At 44.8% G+C, this 13,436-nt stretch overlaps 1 protein-coding gene across 5 annotated transcripts in view; it reads left to right on the top strand.

The window, feature by feature from the left end:
* The first annotated feature begins 2,115 nt into the window (after positions 1–2,115).
* The window catches only part of LOC110088903 (ephrin type-B receptor 5), a 160,309-nt gene continuing 148,988 nt past the window's right edge, over positions 2,116–13,436 (top strand). For 2 of the 5 annotated variants that reach the window (XM_078384776.1, XM_020811529.3), the window contains exon 1: positions 2,124–2,362. The gene's annotated coding sequence lies outside the window, so the exon portion shown is untranslated. Of the gene's footprint in view, positions 2,363–12,589; positions 12,635–13,436 lie in introns of all 5 variants that reach the window. The other 3 variants (XM_072991837.2, XM_072991836.2, XM_072991838.2) reach the window with 3 other exon arrangements.

Raw genomic sequence — 13,436 nt, 5'->3', positions numbered from 1 at the left:
CAATTACTTGTTTTAATGACAGTTGACAAATTGCCGAACCTTTCATTAGTTGGCCAACAGCCTTAATAAAGAAGCCTGTTTGTGGACACTTTCCTTCTGTACTACCATGTTAATGATGAATCGGCACACTTAATAACATATAAGCATTTTACTTCCACAGCAGGCTTTTAACTGTGCAAAGGCCTTGCCTCAAACATGGACCAGAATCCTGTTGGTGGTTTACGTGTACGCAAGTTAAATAGCATAATGCACCACAATGAAATGCTCCTTTCTAATGAGATACTGAGTGTGATGTAGTGGATAGAGTAATGGGCTGGGATTCAGGAGGCCTCGGTTTGCATCCCTGCTGAGCCATGGAAGCTCTCTAGTGGAGCAGAGCTGGTAAAATAAGAATAATTGCATGCTGTCAAGTTAATTCCAATTTATGGTGACCCTTTCCAGGTTATTCTAGGTAAGGAACACACAGAAGTGGTTTACTGTTCCTTTCTTCGAGAGGCTCCCTGGGACGGTGCAGCTGGCCCACGGCCACAAAGGCTGGTTCTGTTTACAGGAGGCACAGTGGGGAATCAAACTCCTGACCTCTGGCTCCACGGTCAGATAGCTAAACCACGGAGCTATCCAACCAGCTGGAACTGGTAAAACTACTCCTTAAATATCTCACCCTGAAAGTCATATTAGGGTCACTATATGTTGGTTCTGACTTGACAGCACATAGCATAAGAAATGAGACACTGGTTGCATTATGAGATGTGTATTCAATAAAGTGACCAGTACCTTGTTTGTTGGTCTCAATTTGCTGTAGTTCACGCTTAAATCGGGAACAGAATTCTGGACAAAGGAATTTTATGAGGAGTCTAGGGGATCTTGTCCCACCCTTCCAGTGTCTTTTTTCACTACTTCTTTGTTTTTCTCTGGATGCTTTCAGAGGGTAGGTTCCTAGCACTATCAGTCCCAGAGTGGCACCCATTCTGTTTTCTTTAACCTAAACAAACTTTGTTCGGGTTAAAAAGAAGATGCAAAGCAAGGTGAGGAAGAAAAAAAAAAAACCAGACAGGGAGATAGGCACCTGTATAAAATTCTGTGTCTGAGGCAGAACTGCCCCAGGGTAAAGTCTTCTTCAGAAAGAAATGCCACGGCCAGAAAAAAAAGGCAGATGAGCTCCACTGAAATCTTCTGACCTGGTAGCACAGCAACCACCCCATGTTTCACCTGTTCAAACATCATGACAAAAATTTCAGGCAACACGAGCCTTGCGAGGTAGGCCAGTATAATTGCCCCCTTCCTCTACTGCAGGCGGGAAATGGCAGGGGATTGTGAAAACGGTCTAGGTGGATTAAGGGCCGCCACAACTGACCTGTTAGGCAAGTTTCAGCCCTGGCAACAAAAATGCCCACTGGATGTTTCCCCCCACACACAGACATCCAAAGCGGAATAGTGGGCTGTTAGCATGATGGGCATGCACAGCGCAAGTCAGTCCAATACAGCGTGTCTCTGTATAGTAAGTTAATTAATAAAGGTGTGACTGCTCCCCTTTGCCTCTCCTCCCCCCCCCCGCGCTCCCAACGGCATCGATCCCCGACGCTTCTCGGTTTAGCCGTGGAGCCCAGGAGACCTTCGGCTGAGCCAGCCTTTCTGCGGCCAGAGGGCGAGCCTCGTCTGGATGACCTCTGGATCCCCCCTTCCAAGCCTGCCGCCGGCGGGCAGGGCCTGGCCGGGCCTCGGCGCGGAGCTCCGCCTTCCAGGACGCGGGGCTGCTCTGCTCGAAGCCGGTGCAAAGCGAGGGGGTTGAAAGGCGGCCAGCTGCCCTCACCGCGGGATCGGATCCAGAGGCTGCGGTTCTCCGCCGACAGAGGCCCCTCCCCGGCCGAGCGGGGGGCCCCTTCGCGAGGGAAGGGCGAGCGAGCGGGCGAGGAAGTCCCGGGAAGAAGCGCAACCGGAGAAAGAGCGTTGCGAGGCGGCGAGCTCTCTCTCGGCGACGCACACAAACGGGGCGCTTTTGCTAGGGGGGGGGGAGGAGGAGGAGGAGGAGAGCGGAGCTGCGAGAGGCGAGAACCGGGGAGAGCTGGAATCGCCGGAGGGAGGGGGCGACGAAAACTCTGCCCCGAGGTTTGCATCGGGATCCCAGACGACAACAGGCTGGCTGGAGACGGCTCGGTAGCAAGGCTGCCGCTCGTGCTGGAGAGATCGCCGCGAGTGGAGAGAGGGATCCTTTCCGGGCGATCCGGCAAAGGAGGCGAGAGAACCTTCCCTCTCAGAGCCAAGAAGAGAAGAACCGAAGGCAAGCTTTCCCGGGATCTTTAACTCCCTCTTAGTTTAGCGCGCCCTCCGGGGAGGCAGGTCCGCCTCCAGAGCCACCCACCAGGTGGGTCCTCTTCTCGGCAGCCGCGACTCGATGCCTCTCTCTGCCCCTCTGGCTTGTGTGAAAGGGGACTTGGGGGGGGGGAAGAGATGTTTCCTTGGGGGCGCCTGCAACTGTGCCTCTGGGGCTTGGGGCCCATCGGGAAGATCCGGATCACCCCCACCTTTTATTCCCCCTTTCCTGCTTCAGATTCCCCCCCTTTCGCGGGTCAGAGGGCTTGTAATCAAAGCGGGGGGGAGGGGGCGTAATTGGAAAACCAGGTCATGATTTCAAACTGCTGCACAGCTGGCCCGTGGCTGTGTCAGGCTCGCAACACAACCGAGGCAGCCCCTTTCTCGTTTATCGTTGCCAGAGAGAGACATTTCGGTAGCTAACCTCCCCCCCCCCCCGCCATCCACTTACTCCGGATTTCTGGAGTATTTATGGAGAGCATCTGTTGAGCTGTGCTTTTCCTTGCTCCCTCCCTCTCTCCTTCAAGGAGATGAAATCTGGGGGTGTTGTTGATGTGGGGGTTGCATCCGTTTGGAGAAATACAGTACTGGATGGGATCCCACATGCCTCTCTCTCTCTCTCTCTCTCTCTCTCTTTGTGTTCAGGGCAGAAAGGTGGCTTCTCCCTACAAGGGCCCCGGGGGGGGGGGTGTGAGATCTCAGGGTGGCGGTGAAGGTTTAGAGGTACCCATAAAGAGTAGCAGAGGATCAGGCTGTCGTCCTTTGTACCTGAGGGCTGAAGGGGGGGATGAGAAGGTGGGTACCTAGTCCACCTCCACCTTCCTAGTCCTGCTTCATCCCAAACGTAAGCGCCGCGCTAGGCATGGGAACAAAAACGAGCCTTAAACTCTTGTAGAGCTTGAGAGATGTGCCCGTACACATGGTTTCTGTGTCTTGCGTTGACGTACATAGGAGCCAGCCTATACTGTGAGGGAGAGACTTCCCTACCCCCACCTCGCCAGCAGCCCCTTCTGCGGAGGGAGAGGAAAAGCAAATGGTTCTAGAAAACTGGGTTGCCGACCCCCACCCCCATATTTGTCACCTGGAATGCCTTCTCTGCCTGCACCCCTGGTGATCTGTCCACCTTGACACAGGGAGGAAACAATCCCCCCCTTCACTAGGACACAAAACTTGTTGAAAGCTCTCTTAAATCACAGCTACCCTGCTCTCCTTGCTCACTGTCATGTGGGTCGCTATTATGTAGGTCCCCCTTGTGTTTGTGTGTAGGGACACACAAAAGTGGTCTGACACAGTTATTTCTTTATTTGTTGCATTTATGACAATTATGGCGTTTATAATTGGTTTCTGCTTTTGTTCAGCCGGACTGGGTTGCTGTGGCCTCAAGTCACACAGTTCCCTTGGGAAGGACAGACACCCTCCCCTCTCAGTGAGAACCGAAGAAGGGACACTGCCTTTGTCTGATCTGGGTGCTCAGCTCTCTGGTTTGCATCCAGCGAACCCTTCTTTTAGAACTGGTTTGGCCCATGCTCCTTCCCATCGTTTCCTATTCCGGACTGCTGGGGTTTACAGGATCTTGCCCCGGCGGCTGCCTCGGTGGGAGATTCTGTGGGATGTTCTGCATGTTGTGAGGTGGGAGTATGTTTTCGTGGAGTCAAAGGTGATTTGAAAAGGGGGCTCACCATTTGTGCCGTTTATCCTCTTTTTACTCTCGGCCATGCTGAACAGGGTTCTGCCTTCCCGCAAAAATCTGTCTGGTCCAGAGGTAATTGTGGGATAAAGTAAATTGTATGTGGAACATGGGAAGCGGTGCTGGTGCTCGTCTCAAAGCATTTTCAAGTCTCTTTGAATTTGCATAATTTATACGGTCTAGGAGCAGCTTAAGCGTCTAATCTGTTGGGTGTGAAGGAGGCCTGCGTGTGAATGATTGCAGCTGGAAACTCACTAATGTAGCACGTACAATGATGACATACCCCCGCTCTCTTTTTTTCTGGGGAAGAGGAGCCCAGTGCTGTATAAAATACTCTTTTTTGGGGGGGGCATGGAATTGGGTAATGTACGAGAGTTGCAAAGAGGACTGAGATTCATCCCACCCTCTAAAATGGCTGAGTGACTGAAAACCATACCTGAAGTAAACATTTTCCTTCCCTCTGAGGGGAATCCACCGCTGCCACAGGCACAGCTGGGCAATTGTTTGATGGTTCTTACAGTCTGGTAGCGTGTCTTTCTGTTCCCCACGTCTGGTCTCTTTGGCTTCAACTTGGGCAAGTTGCTTCTTGCTCTCCCGTCACGAGGGGCCTCACAGGCAATTGTTCTCCCTTTGGGCAGCTTTTAAAATATTTGAACGCTTCCAGCATGTATCTTCTTAATCCCTTCCCCCATTCCTTTGGCTTGTCGTCGTAGGCTGTTTATGGGCTCTTTTATTCTTTCCTTATCTTGTCTGAATGTTTTCAGTTTTGCCTTTTTTCCTAACAATATGGTGGTGAAAAAAATCAAAACGACAGGGCCGGTCTAGTTCACATTGGATCATCTGTACAGCTCCCTTCTGTTTGTCACATTTAACATGGGACCTGGTGTGCCAAGGAAAGTTTATCTGAGGAAAATTCATGGGAATAAGGGGAAACGGTCTCCATTACGTAACCCGGGGGCTCCCTTTGCTCGGTGAACTGAAAGAACATGAACCGTCGATGGAGCGCTGCTGTGCCCCTGGGTGGTGCCCTTCCTGTTTGTTCCACTGGGGCTTGTGCCAGGGCACTGCTCTCTTGGATTGTGCCACATGGATCAAATCTCTTGCCCTCTTTCTGGCCCTCTGCTGTCTTTAAGGGCACCCAGAACTGGCTGCCTATGTGGGCAGAGGGAACGGCCTCTATCAAACACAGTAGTCCTTCTGAGGCCAACTTTTCTGCCTGGAGTGATGTTGCTTTCTGTGTCTTTCAGGGGTTCCATGACGTAAAATGGAGGCTGAACAATTTCTTTGTAATGGAGGCATATTTCTAACTCCAGTAAAGACCGTGAACCGGTTTAACCCTTTCGCTACATACTTCCATACCCCCATTGGTTTTCCTGCTAGTATTTTTGGTGTTGCATATTCCCATATTTTCAAATGGCTCATCTAAAACACTGGTTCTTAACCTTGGGTTACTCAGGAGTTTTGGACTGCAACTCCCAGAAGCCTTCACCACCAACTGAGCTGGCTGGGGTTTCTGGGAGTTGCAGTTCAAAAACATCCGAGTAACAAAGGTTAAGAACCACTGATCTAAAACAACCCAAAGACCCTTCGTGAAGGATGCTTAAATCTATCTAGTCTGCCATCTTCCCTGTTCCCTACAATAAGGGTCCCCAACCCCTGGTCCACAGCCTGGTGCCAGTGCGTGGCCTGGGCCGGACTAGGCCACGGAGACAGATCTCCCACCCCCCGCATGTACTTTCCCCCCTGCACAGCCCCTCCACGTCTGCGCATGCGTGTGCGAGTGCCTGCGCGAGTGCCTCCCACTCCTTCGCGCATGCGTACAAGTGTGCATGAGTGTCCCCCGCCCTTTGCACCTGCGCACAAGCTTGAGCACCCCCTTACTCCTTTGCACATCTGCGCAAGTGCACGCGCCCACCCCTTCATGTGAGCGTGGGGGTGCCCCGCCTTCCCCAACTGGTCTGTGGTGTTAAAAAGGCTTGCTATTGCCTTACAATAGCAAGCCAGATGCTTCTTGGAAGCCCCCTGAAGTTCATTATGATAGTGGGAGGGGCTTTGTCTGCTAGACCAGAGCCAGAATTAGTAATTTTGGCATTTAGGGTGAGTGGCAGTATTTTCAACTCCTCTACGCATTGGCATTCCCTGCAAAAGGAAAGAGGGTGATGCCCCCAAAGCATGAAAGTTAATGCTTATTTAAAAAATAGAAAACAAATGGTGTTGGGAGCTGTTGCTATTTATTTTCCTAATACTCATTGGTAGATTCACATCTAGATTTTTTCAGTGTCTCAATTTCGGTGTCCTGGGGCAAAGCCCTGTTGCTCTACCCTTCTTATAGGCCTGAGCTAGACTCCTGAGTCAGAATGACTTAGTCTCTTCCCCTTATATGTGACCTGAGTCGCTTTTCATTAAAATGCTATATTGAATGTATTGATTTAAAAGAAATAGGAGCTTCCCTTTGGGTTAAATCTTCCCAAGGCAGTGTAATAATTTAAACCACAAACAAAACAATTTAAAAAATATAGTCATAATTTGAAGTTATTAATACAGATGTTGCATGATCCTTCGCTGAGTACTAGTACAAGTAGCTGAGCAGCTGAATTTTATGGGTCTGTTTCCTAACTGTCTTTAATAGCAACCCCATGTGGAGCTTATTAGACTAATCCAGCCTGGATGTCAGAGACTATGGATACTCAAGCAAAGTGCATCGTCTCTGGATTACTGAGTAAAAGGATATGGAGTAAAATTTTTGTTTTCATCAAAATAAGCTGCCTTGATTTGATGAGAATTTTCTGTCCTGCAGGTACAGTGAAATATGAAGTTCTATTTTTTTTTCTAGTTAGAGTCTATAATTTGTGCAAAATGAGTGACCCTTTCCCTATGAGCAGAGCAAGCCCAGGAGGACGAGCTGACAGTCATAAAAGATGCAGATAGCCCTTTCTGAGATATCTCAGCCTTAAACATCAGTGCAACAAAGCAGTCATTGTCATTTTGTGCAAATTGTATTATTTTTCTTAAATCTGCAGTCAAATGTTATTTGCACAGTTTTGCTCAATTTGCACAAGAAAGCATTTTCATTCACATCTCTTGCTGAGAGTGCCACTAAATACAGTATTTTTGCACAATGGGGAGAATAATTTTACAATTCCTCATCCTCTTGCACATGTAGAAAAGACATGAGAATTTACATCCCTACAGAGGTTAATGTATCAGTATCACTCGATAAAACATACTTATAGCCACTGCTGCCATTCTTAAGATTCGACAGCTAGTGGTGAGTCCGGAAGAACTCCCAGGCGGCATGCTTGGTCTTTCGTGGTGGTCCTGTTTACAGCCAGTTGCAAGCCATCATCTGGACCAGTTGACTTTCCTATGTGCAGTACCCTTCTTTTATCTGTTTATGCAGTGTTATAAACAGGGTAAAGCAGAGCTCTCTAGCTGTGCCTGCATTATTAACATTTGTTACCTTCCAACCTGTAGAGGGCAGTGAGTCTGATGAGAGAGAGCCCCTGCTATCCATGAGGACTCTCCCTATGGAAAGGAAAGTAGAGCTCTCCTTCTTCAAATTTGGTGCCCTTCATATGTGACAATGGTGACAAAACTGTGGGGAGGAAGAGAGGGAGCAGGGCCGAAGTGCTGTCCTCTACTTGTGAGTATTAGACATGGTTTTGAATGCCTCAGTGTCCTTAGAAGGACTCCATGACTGTTGTTGTTATATGGTGTCAAGTCACCTCCAATTTATGGGAACCCTATGAAGGAGTAATCCCCCAAATGTTCTCTCCCCTGCTTAGCTCTTGTAGACTCAAGCTTATGGCTTCCTTTAGAGATTCAATTCGTCTAATATTTAGTTTTCCTCTTTTCCTTCTACCTTCAACATTTCCCAGCACTTATTTTTGTTGGTTAGTCTGACATTATCTTGGAACATTATCTTTGTATGTTTGTGACATATGAGTGGGGTGTGGGGGTGGAGCTTTCTTTTCTCTTCTGATATTTTTATTTTATGTACATATTTTGTTATAAGCCACCCAGAGTAGTGTCCTGCCACTAGATGAGTAGGATAGAAATTAAACAGACAGACAGACAAAATATTTTCTTTTTCAGAAGCTCTTACCTTCTCATGATGTGGTGAAAGTAGGGCAGCCTCAGCTTCATCATTTTTGCCTTCAGAGATAGTTCAGGCTTGATTTCATCTAGGATCCACTTGTTCATCTTTCTGGCAGTCCAGGAGATCTACAAAACTCTCTTCTAACATCATATTTCAAAGAAATCATTTTCCCTGTCAGCTTTTTTTACTGTCCAGCTTTCACATAGTGATTTGAAATACAGTAGTGTGGATGATCTTACTCTTGATCTCCAGTGACAAATCCTTACACTTGATGAACTTTTCTAGTTCCTTATTGTTACCTTTCTGAATCTCAGTCTTTTTCTGATTTCTTAGTTGCAGTCACCATTTAGATTGATATTGAATTGAGATATACAAAACATCTCTGGACAATCAAATGCTGAGACATGCCCATTTCTTTGAGAACAACCCATAGTTTCTCATGATCCACATAGTCAAAGGCTTTGCTATAGTCTATGAAGCATAGACTGATCTTCTGAAATTCTTTGGTGTGCTCTAGTAGCTGGTTGATATTTGCAATATGATCTTCAGTGCTTCTTTTCAGAATACAACTTGAACATCAGACATTTCTTGCTCCATGTTGAAACTCCTTGAGCATCATTTTGCTTTCATTGACAATCTGAGCAATGGTCCTATAGTTATTGCCCTTGGCATCTCCTTTCTTCAAGACTGGAATGTGTATTGAATATTGTCAGTCTATGGACCGTTGTATTGTTTTCCATATTTGTTGGCATATTCTTGTTAGGAGTTTGACAAATTCATTCTCTGTGGCTTGAAATAGTACTATTGATCTCCCATCTACCCCTGGTGGTTTATTCCTTCCTAGTGCTTTCAGGGCAGCCGCCACTTCAGGTTATTCATCACAGGTTTCCTCTTTAAATACGTCTGTCGTTCTTTTATCTCTTCTGTACAGGTCATCAGTATACTGTTTCCACTTTCTCTTTCTTTTTGTCCTGGTTCGAAAGTGTGCTTCCTTGGTAGCCATTCAGCATTCCTAATCAAGGCTTAAAATTCCCTTTGATTTCTTGGATCTTCTGGAATATATATATATTTTGTTGTTCTTTATTTCTTTGTACTGGTTAGTTCTTTTTGTCTCCACGTGATAGTTGCTGAAAAACTGCATTCAGTATTCTGATCCTATTTCTGTCACCTTTTACTTTTGCTTGATGTCTTGTCCTTTATAATTTACAATGTCTTGTCCTTTACAAAGTATTTTTTCTGTGATCCGTCTATTTTTTCTCTTTTCTTTTTACTACAGGAATTGTCTTGTTGGCTTCTCCAAAAATATCTCTGGTTTCAATCCACAGTTCTTCTGATTCAATGCCAATTGAATTTAATAATGCAAATCTGTTTCTTATGTGGACTCTAAATTCAACAGAAATGTTTAAATTATACAGTATTGTGCCACAATTATTCTTTTAGTCTTCTTCAGCTTTATTCTAATGTTAGATATTAGTAGTTCATGATCAGTACCACACTCTGCTATTGTTCTTGTTTTGGTAGGGAGAACAATTTACTCCTGGATGCTGACATAAAAGCTTTCAATTTCATCTTCTTCAGCATCATTAAATGGAGCATAGACTTGAATTATGGCAATGTTGATTGGTTTTTCGGTCAAACTTTGCATGATAGCTCCTAACTGTCTGTTCTACATGTTGCCTGAGTATTAGAGCCATTCCATTTCTCCTGTGTTTGTCATTTCCAGAGCATACTGTAGTTGTCTGACTGAGAATAAACTGTTCCTGTCCATTTTAGTTGACTAACACCAAGCATTGTAATGTTTATACAGTACATTCAATTTCTTGCTTTATGGTTTCTAGTTTATCTTGATTCCTATTTCTCACCTTCCATGTTCCAATTGTAGGTGTTGTGTAGCAGCAGCAGATTTTCCTTTCAGTTCTGTGCACATCTGCCACTAGATGTCCTTTCAGCTTTAATCTAGTTGTGTCATTAGCAATGGTGCTGTTTGTACTTGCCCTGTGCCTTTCCCCAGCAGCTGATTGAGTGCCTTCTGACATAGGGTCTTATTTTCCACTGCTATTTCTTGTTTCATTTTGGACAGTGTCATCATAGGGTTTTGATGGTAAAGGAAGATCAGTAATAGTTTACTGTTGCTACATTACATGCAATGCTAACGTAAGTTAGCTTGAGTGCCACTGCAGTTGCCTCCACCCACTTTTAATTAGCACTGCTGCCCAATAGCTACCACCTCCATCACCATTGGAACTATTCGTTCTCCTTTGCTGATTCAGCTGTTATTCCCGAAGAGGGTGGATGCATCTTAGTCTGGTGTCTATGCTATGACCGTTTTGCCTTGGGTGGCTCTGGTAGGAGTTCAAGCTTGTCAATAGAGTCTGGCATTGCTCTCAGCTTTATATTCAAAACCCTCACCACTTAAAGGTATGCATCCAAGAAGGGGTACCATGATTGACAATACATAAGAACCAGGGGCATTAAAAGTTTTTCTTTTCTGTTATCTATACCCTAGTATTAGTTTTGAGCAATATGAAGAGAACAGTTTCTAAATCAGTCTGACATCAGTTTGAAATGGACCTGAAAAGTAGAGTGTAGACCCTGTTGTGCATGAAACTTGGAAGACAAAATTATTTTTCTTTTAAATGAAGTGGGTTGTAGTATCAGCCACATCGTGATTCAAAATTTAAACATGCCACAGGATGCCAGACCCACCACTGATCATCATTTCTGTGAAGCCATTCAGTCCAGTCTTCTAGTTTCTCATGGCAGTTTTCATCCTGCCCTCTCCATACAGTATTTACTGTATAGTACCTTCCTGGTGTATAATATTCCATTCATAGATCAGATGTAGTCAACAGTCAACCAGGATAGAATCAGGAGGGGAATGTATGAAGCACAGCGGGCTCTTAAATTCTCATTTTATGGCCCTGTAGGTAAAGACAGAAATATTTGTGGTGATTTCCAGTGATAACCGTGATGTATGAGAGCTACTTGCACTGTGGGTCACTTCAAATTGCCCTCTGGCGCTCACTTATAGAAGCTTGTGGCAGCAGCATGGAAGCTCTTCCTTTGATGGAGTGGCCCTCAGAATATTTTTCTCAGACATGCATGATCAGGCTATATGCACTTTTTCTTTTTTTAAAAAAAAAAAACACCACAAAATCTTTCCTCGGGCAATCCAAATCCTTGTCGAAGCACAGTAGAATTCTGTGACTGTGTGAATTAGATGTATGCAGTTTCTCACTACATATTGTGTAATCTGTTCTGCATTGTTTGCTATTTTGCAGGAGATACTTTGCTTCCCATAATCTTGGAGCACAGTGGGGATGGAAACTATCTAAAACTATGCCCTTTAATTGCGATTTTGATGCAATCCAGGGCCAATATCCAGTCCTTTTGGACTGCCAAAAATATCCAAACCCCCAAAGAATAGATTTACCAGAAGTCCACTTCCAGTTTTGAAAAATAAGTATTTTGGGGTGGTGAATAATGCAAAGATATCCAGTGTGACTTGACAGTGAGTCCTGTGACTCAAATCCCCAGTCCCTGCTGAATTCCTCATTTACCTTGAAAACCCTAGTAGGTTTGCTATAAATCAGTTCTGACTTATGACATAGACGCAAACATTGCAAGGGTGCCTTCTGACCCAGTGAATCAGAGCTCTCAGATGTATTGAAAATGGCAATATACATTTTTTTTAAAAAAACTGAGAGACTTTTTCTTTTTTTTAATAAGGGAGACTTGATGTGCGGGGAGCAAAAACAACTTTAACAGTGGCTAAAGTTTGCAAGCTCCAGCTCATGGGAAATGTTAGTCTAAAGCAAATATTTAAAATACAGTAATAAGGACTAGAAACTTGCTTCCTCATGCTTCCCCTGGCCCCCAAAGGAAGATGACTCCTGTGCACTAAAATGGCAGTCAGAATCCTGTTAGTTACACCCACAACCATAATGCAAGTAGTCTGATTTTTGGAGTTGAATTGTCTCACGGAATTCCTGTAGGCATCAGTTGTGTATTGAGTCACATGACTCAAGGCACACCCTTTTGTGTTTATTCTGACTTCTTAACTTGAGGCAATTTGCTTCCAACAGCTACACCATTTGTGTTATACCAGCGTAAGATCACAACAGGATTGTAGTCAACATTTTGTACTTCCACAGAATTGACTCATGTACACAGCCCCAAAGAGTATGATCAGGAGTATGGAGCGGCTGCCATGCAGCAGAATTACATGGAGAGTGTAATGTGAGATTCATTATTTACTAATCTCTTTAATTACTGAGATCCCTTATTTGCTAATCATTGGGTACTGCTTTCCAACTGGCTATCAGAAGGGGAAATTAGGTGGCTTTGGCGTGCTTTGTTCCTCATAAATCCCATGCTGACTCCTAGTAATTATTTTGTATCATAGTTTATAATACTGTTTTACGCTCATTATGATAACCTCAGAAGTAAAAGTTAAGCCATCTGGTCTAATGCCTTTTAAATATTCTTCACAGGCTTCCAGTATGTTCCCTGGCATGAAGGATCGCCTCTACCCATAGGTAATTGCCCAGTTATCTTCATCAGGGTCTCTCTTCTGGATGTTTTAGCTAAATGGGATAGAATGAGCGGCCACAGAAAGACCCAGTTGTATCCAATGTATAGTATCTTCCCCAGCAAAGCTTACATTTCAGCACAAGGCAAATCTCGATTTTGTTTTCTGAAGCCACTTAAATCTGATTTAGCCCGACCTGTTTTGTTCTTTTCTCTTGTGTTTTGATGTTCCATAACGTTTTATCTTGGTATTCTACCTGAAGTCATTCTGAGAATAGTTTGCCTATAAATGTCATAAATAAATGAATAAAGATAAATGTGTGTAGCAATGCAGACTTACGAATAAGTACAGAAAATGTGGTTAGCCTGTTGTTGTTAAAGTAGCCCTTTTATCCTCACATACCCTTTGTAGGTTAAAAGGCTGAGCAGGGGGAAGAGGGTAGATTAATGTACAAAATCTTTTCTCTTTGGTTCCATGGAAGTGGTTCCCATTTACTACAGGCAAAGAAGCAAGTGGCTAGAAGTACATGTTGACTTATCTGCAAAAATTTAAAAGAAGGGGGATTAGTGAATCGTGTTGCGCTTTTTGCATACTTTGAAACCTAACATCCAGGCCTTGCCTTATTTAGTCTATGGACTGATAGGTCCCCAAGAGATTCAGGCATGTATATAGAAGCAGTCACTAGATAGGTTTTTCTTTTTTTAAAATTAATACAATTTTGTGAATATGCCAGCCAGCCCGGCCATTGAGTTCTTGGGAGTTTGAGACATGGCTTCCAAAAAAGTTCTCTTTTAAGCTCTACATGTACT

Source organism: Pogona vitticeps, chromosome 2 (assembly GCF_051106095.1).
Source record: "Pogona vitticeps strain Pit_001003342236 chromosome 2, PviZW2.1, whole genome shotgun sequence".
Taxonomy (NCBI): Eukaryota; Metazoa; Chordata; class Lepidosauria; order Squamata; family Agamidae; genus Pogona; species Pogona vitticeps.
The sequence above is the reverse complement of the archived record's forward strand: the minus strand, read 5'-3'. Positions and strand labels throughout refer to the sequence as shown.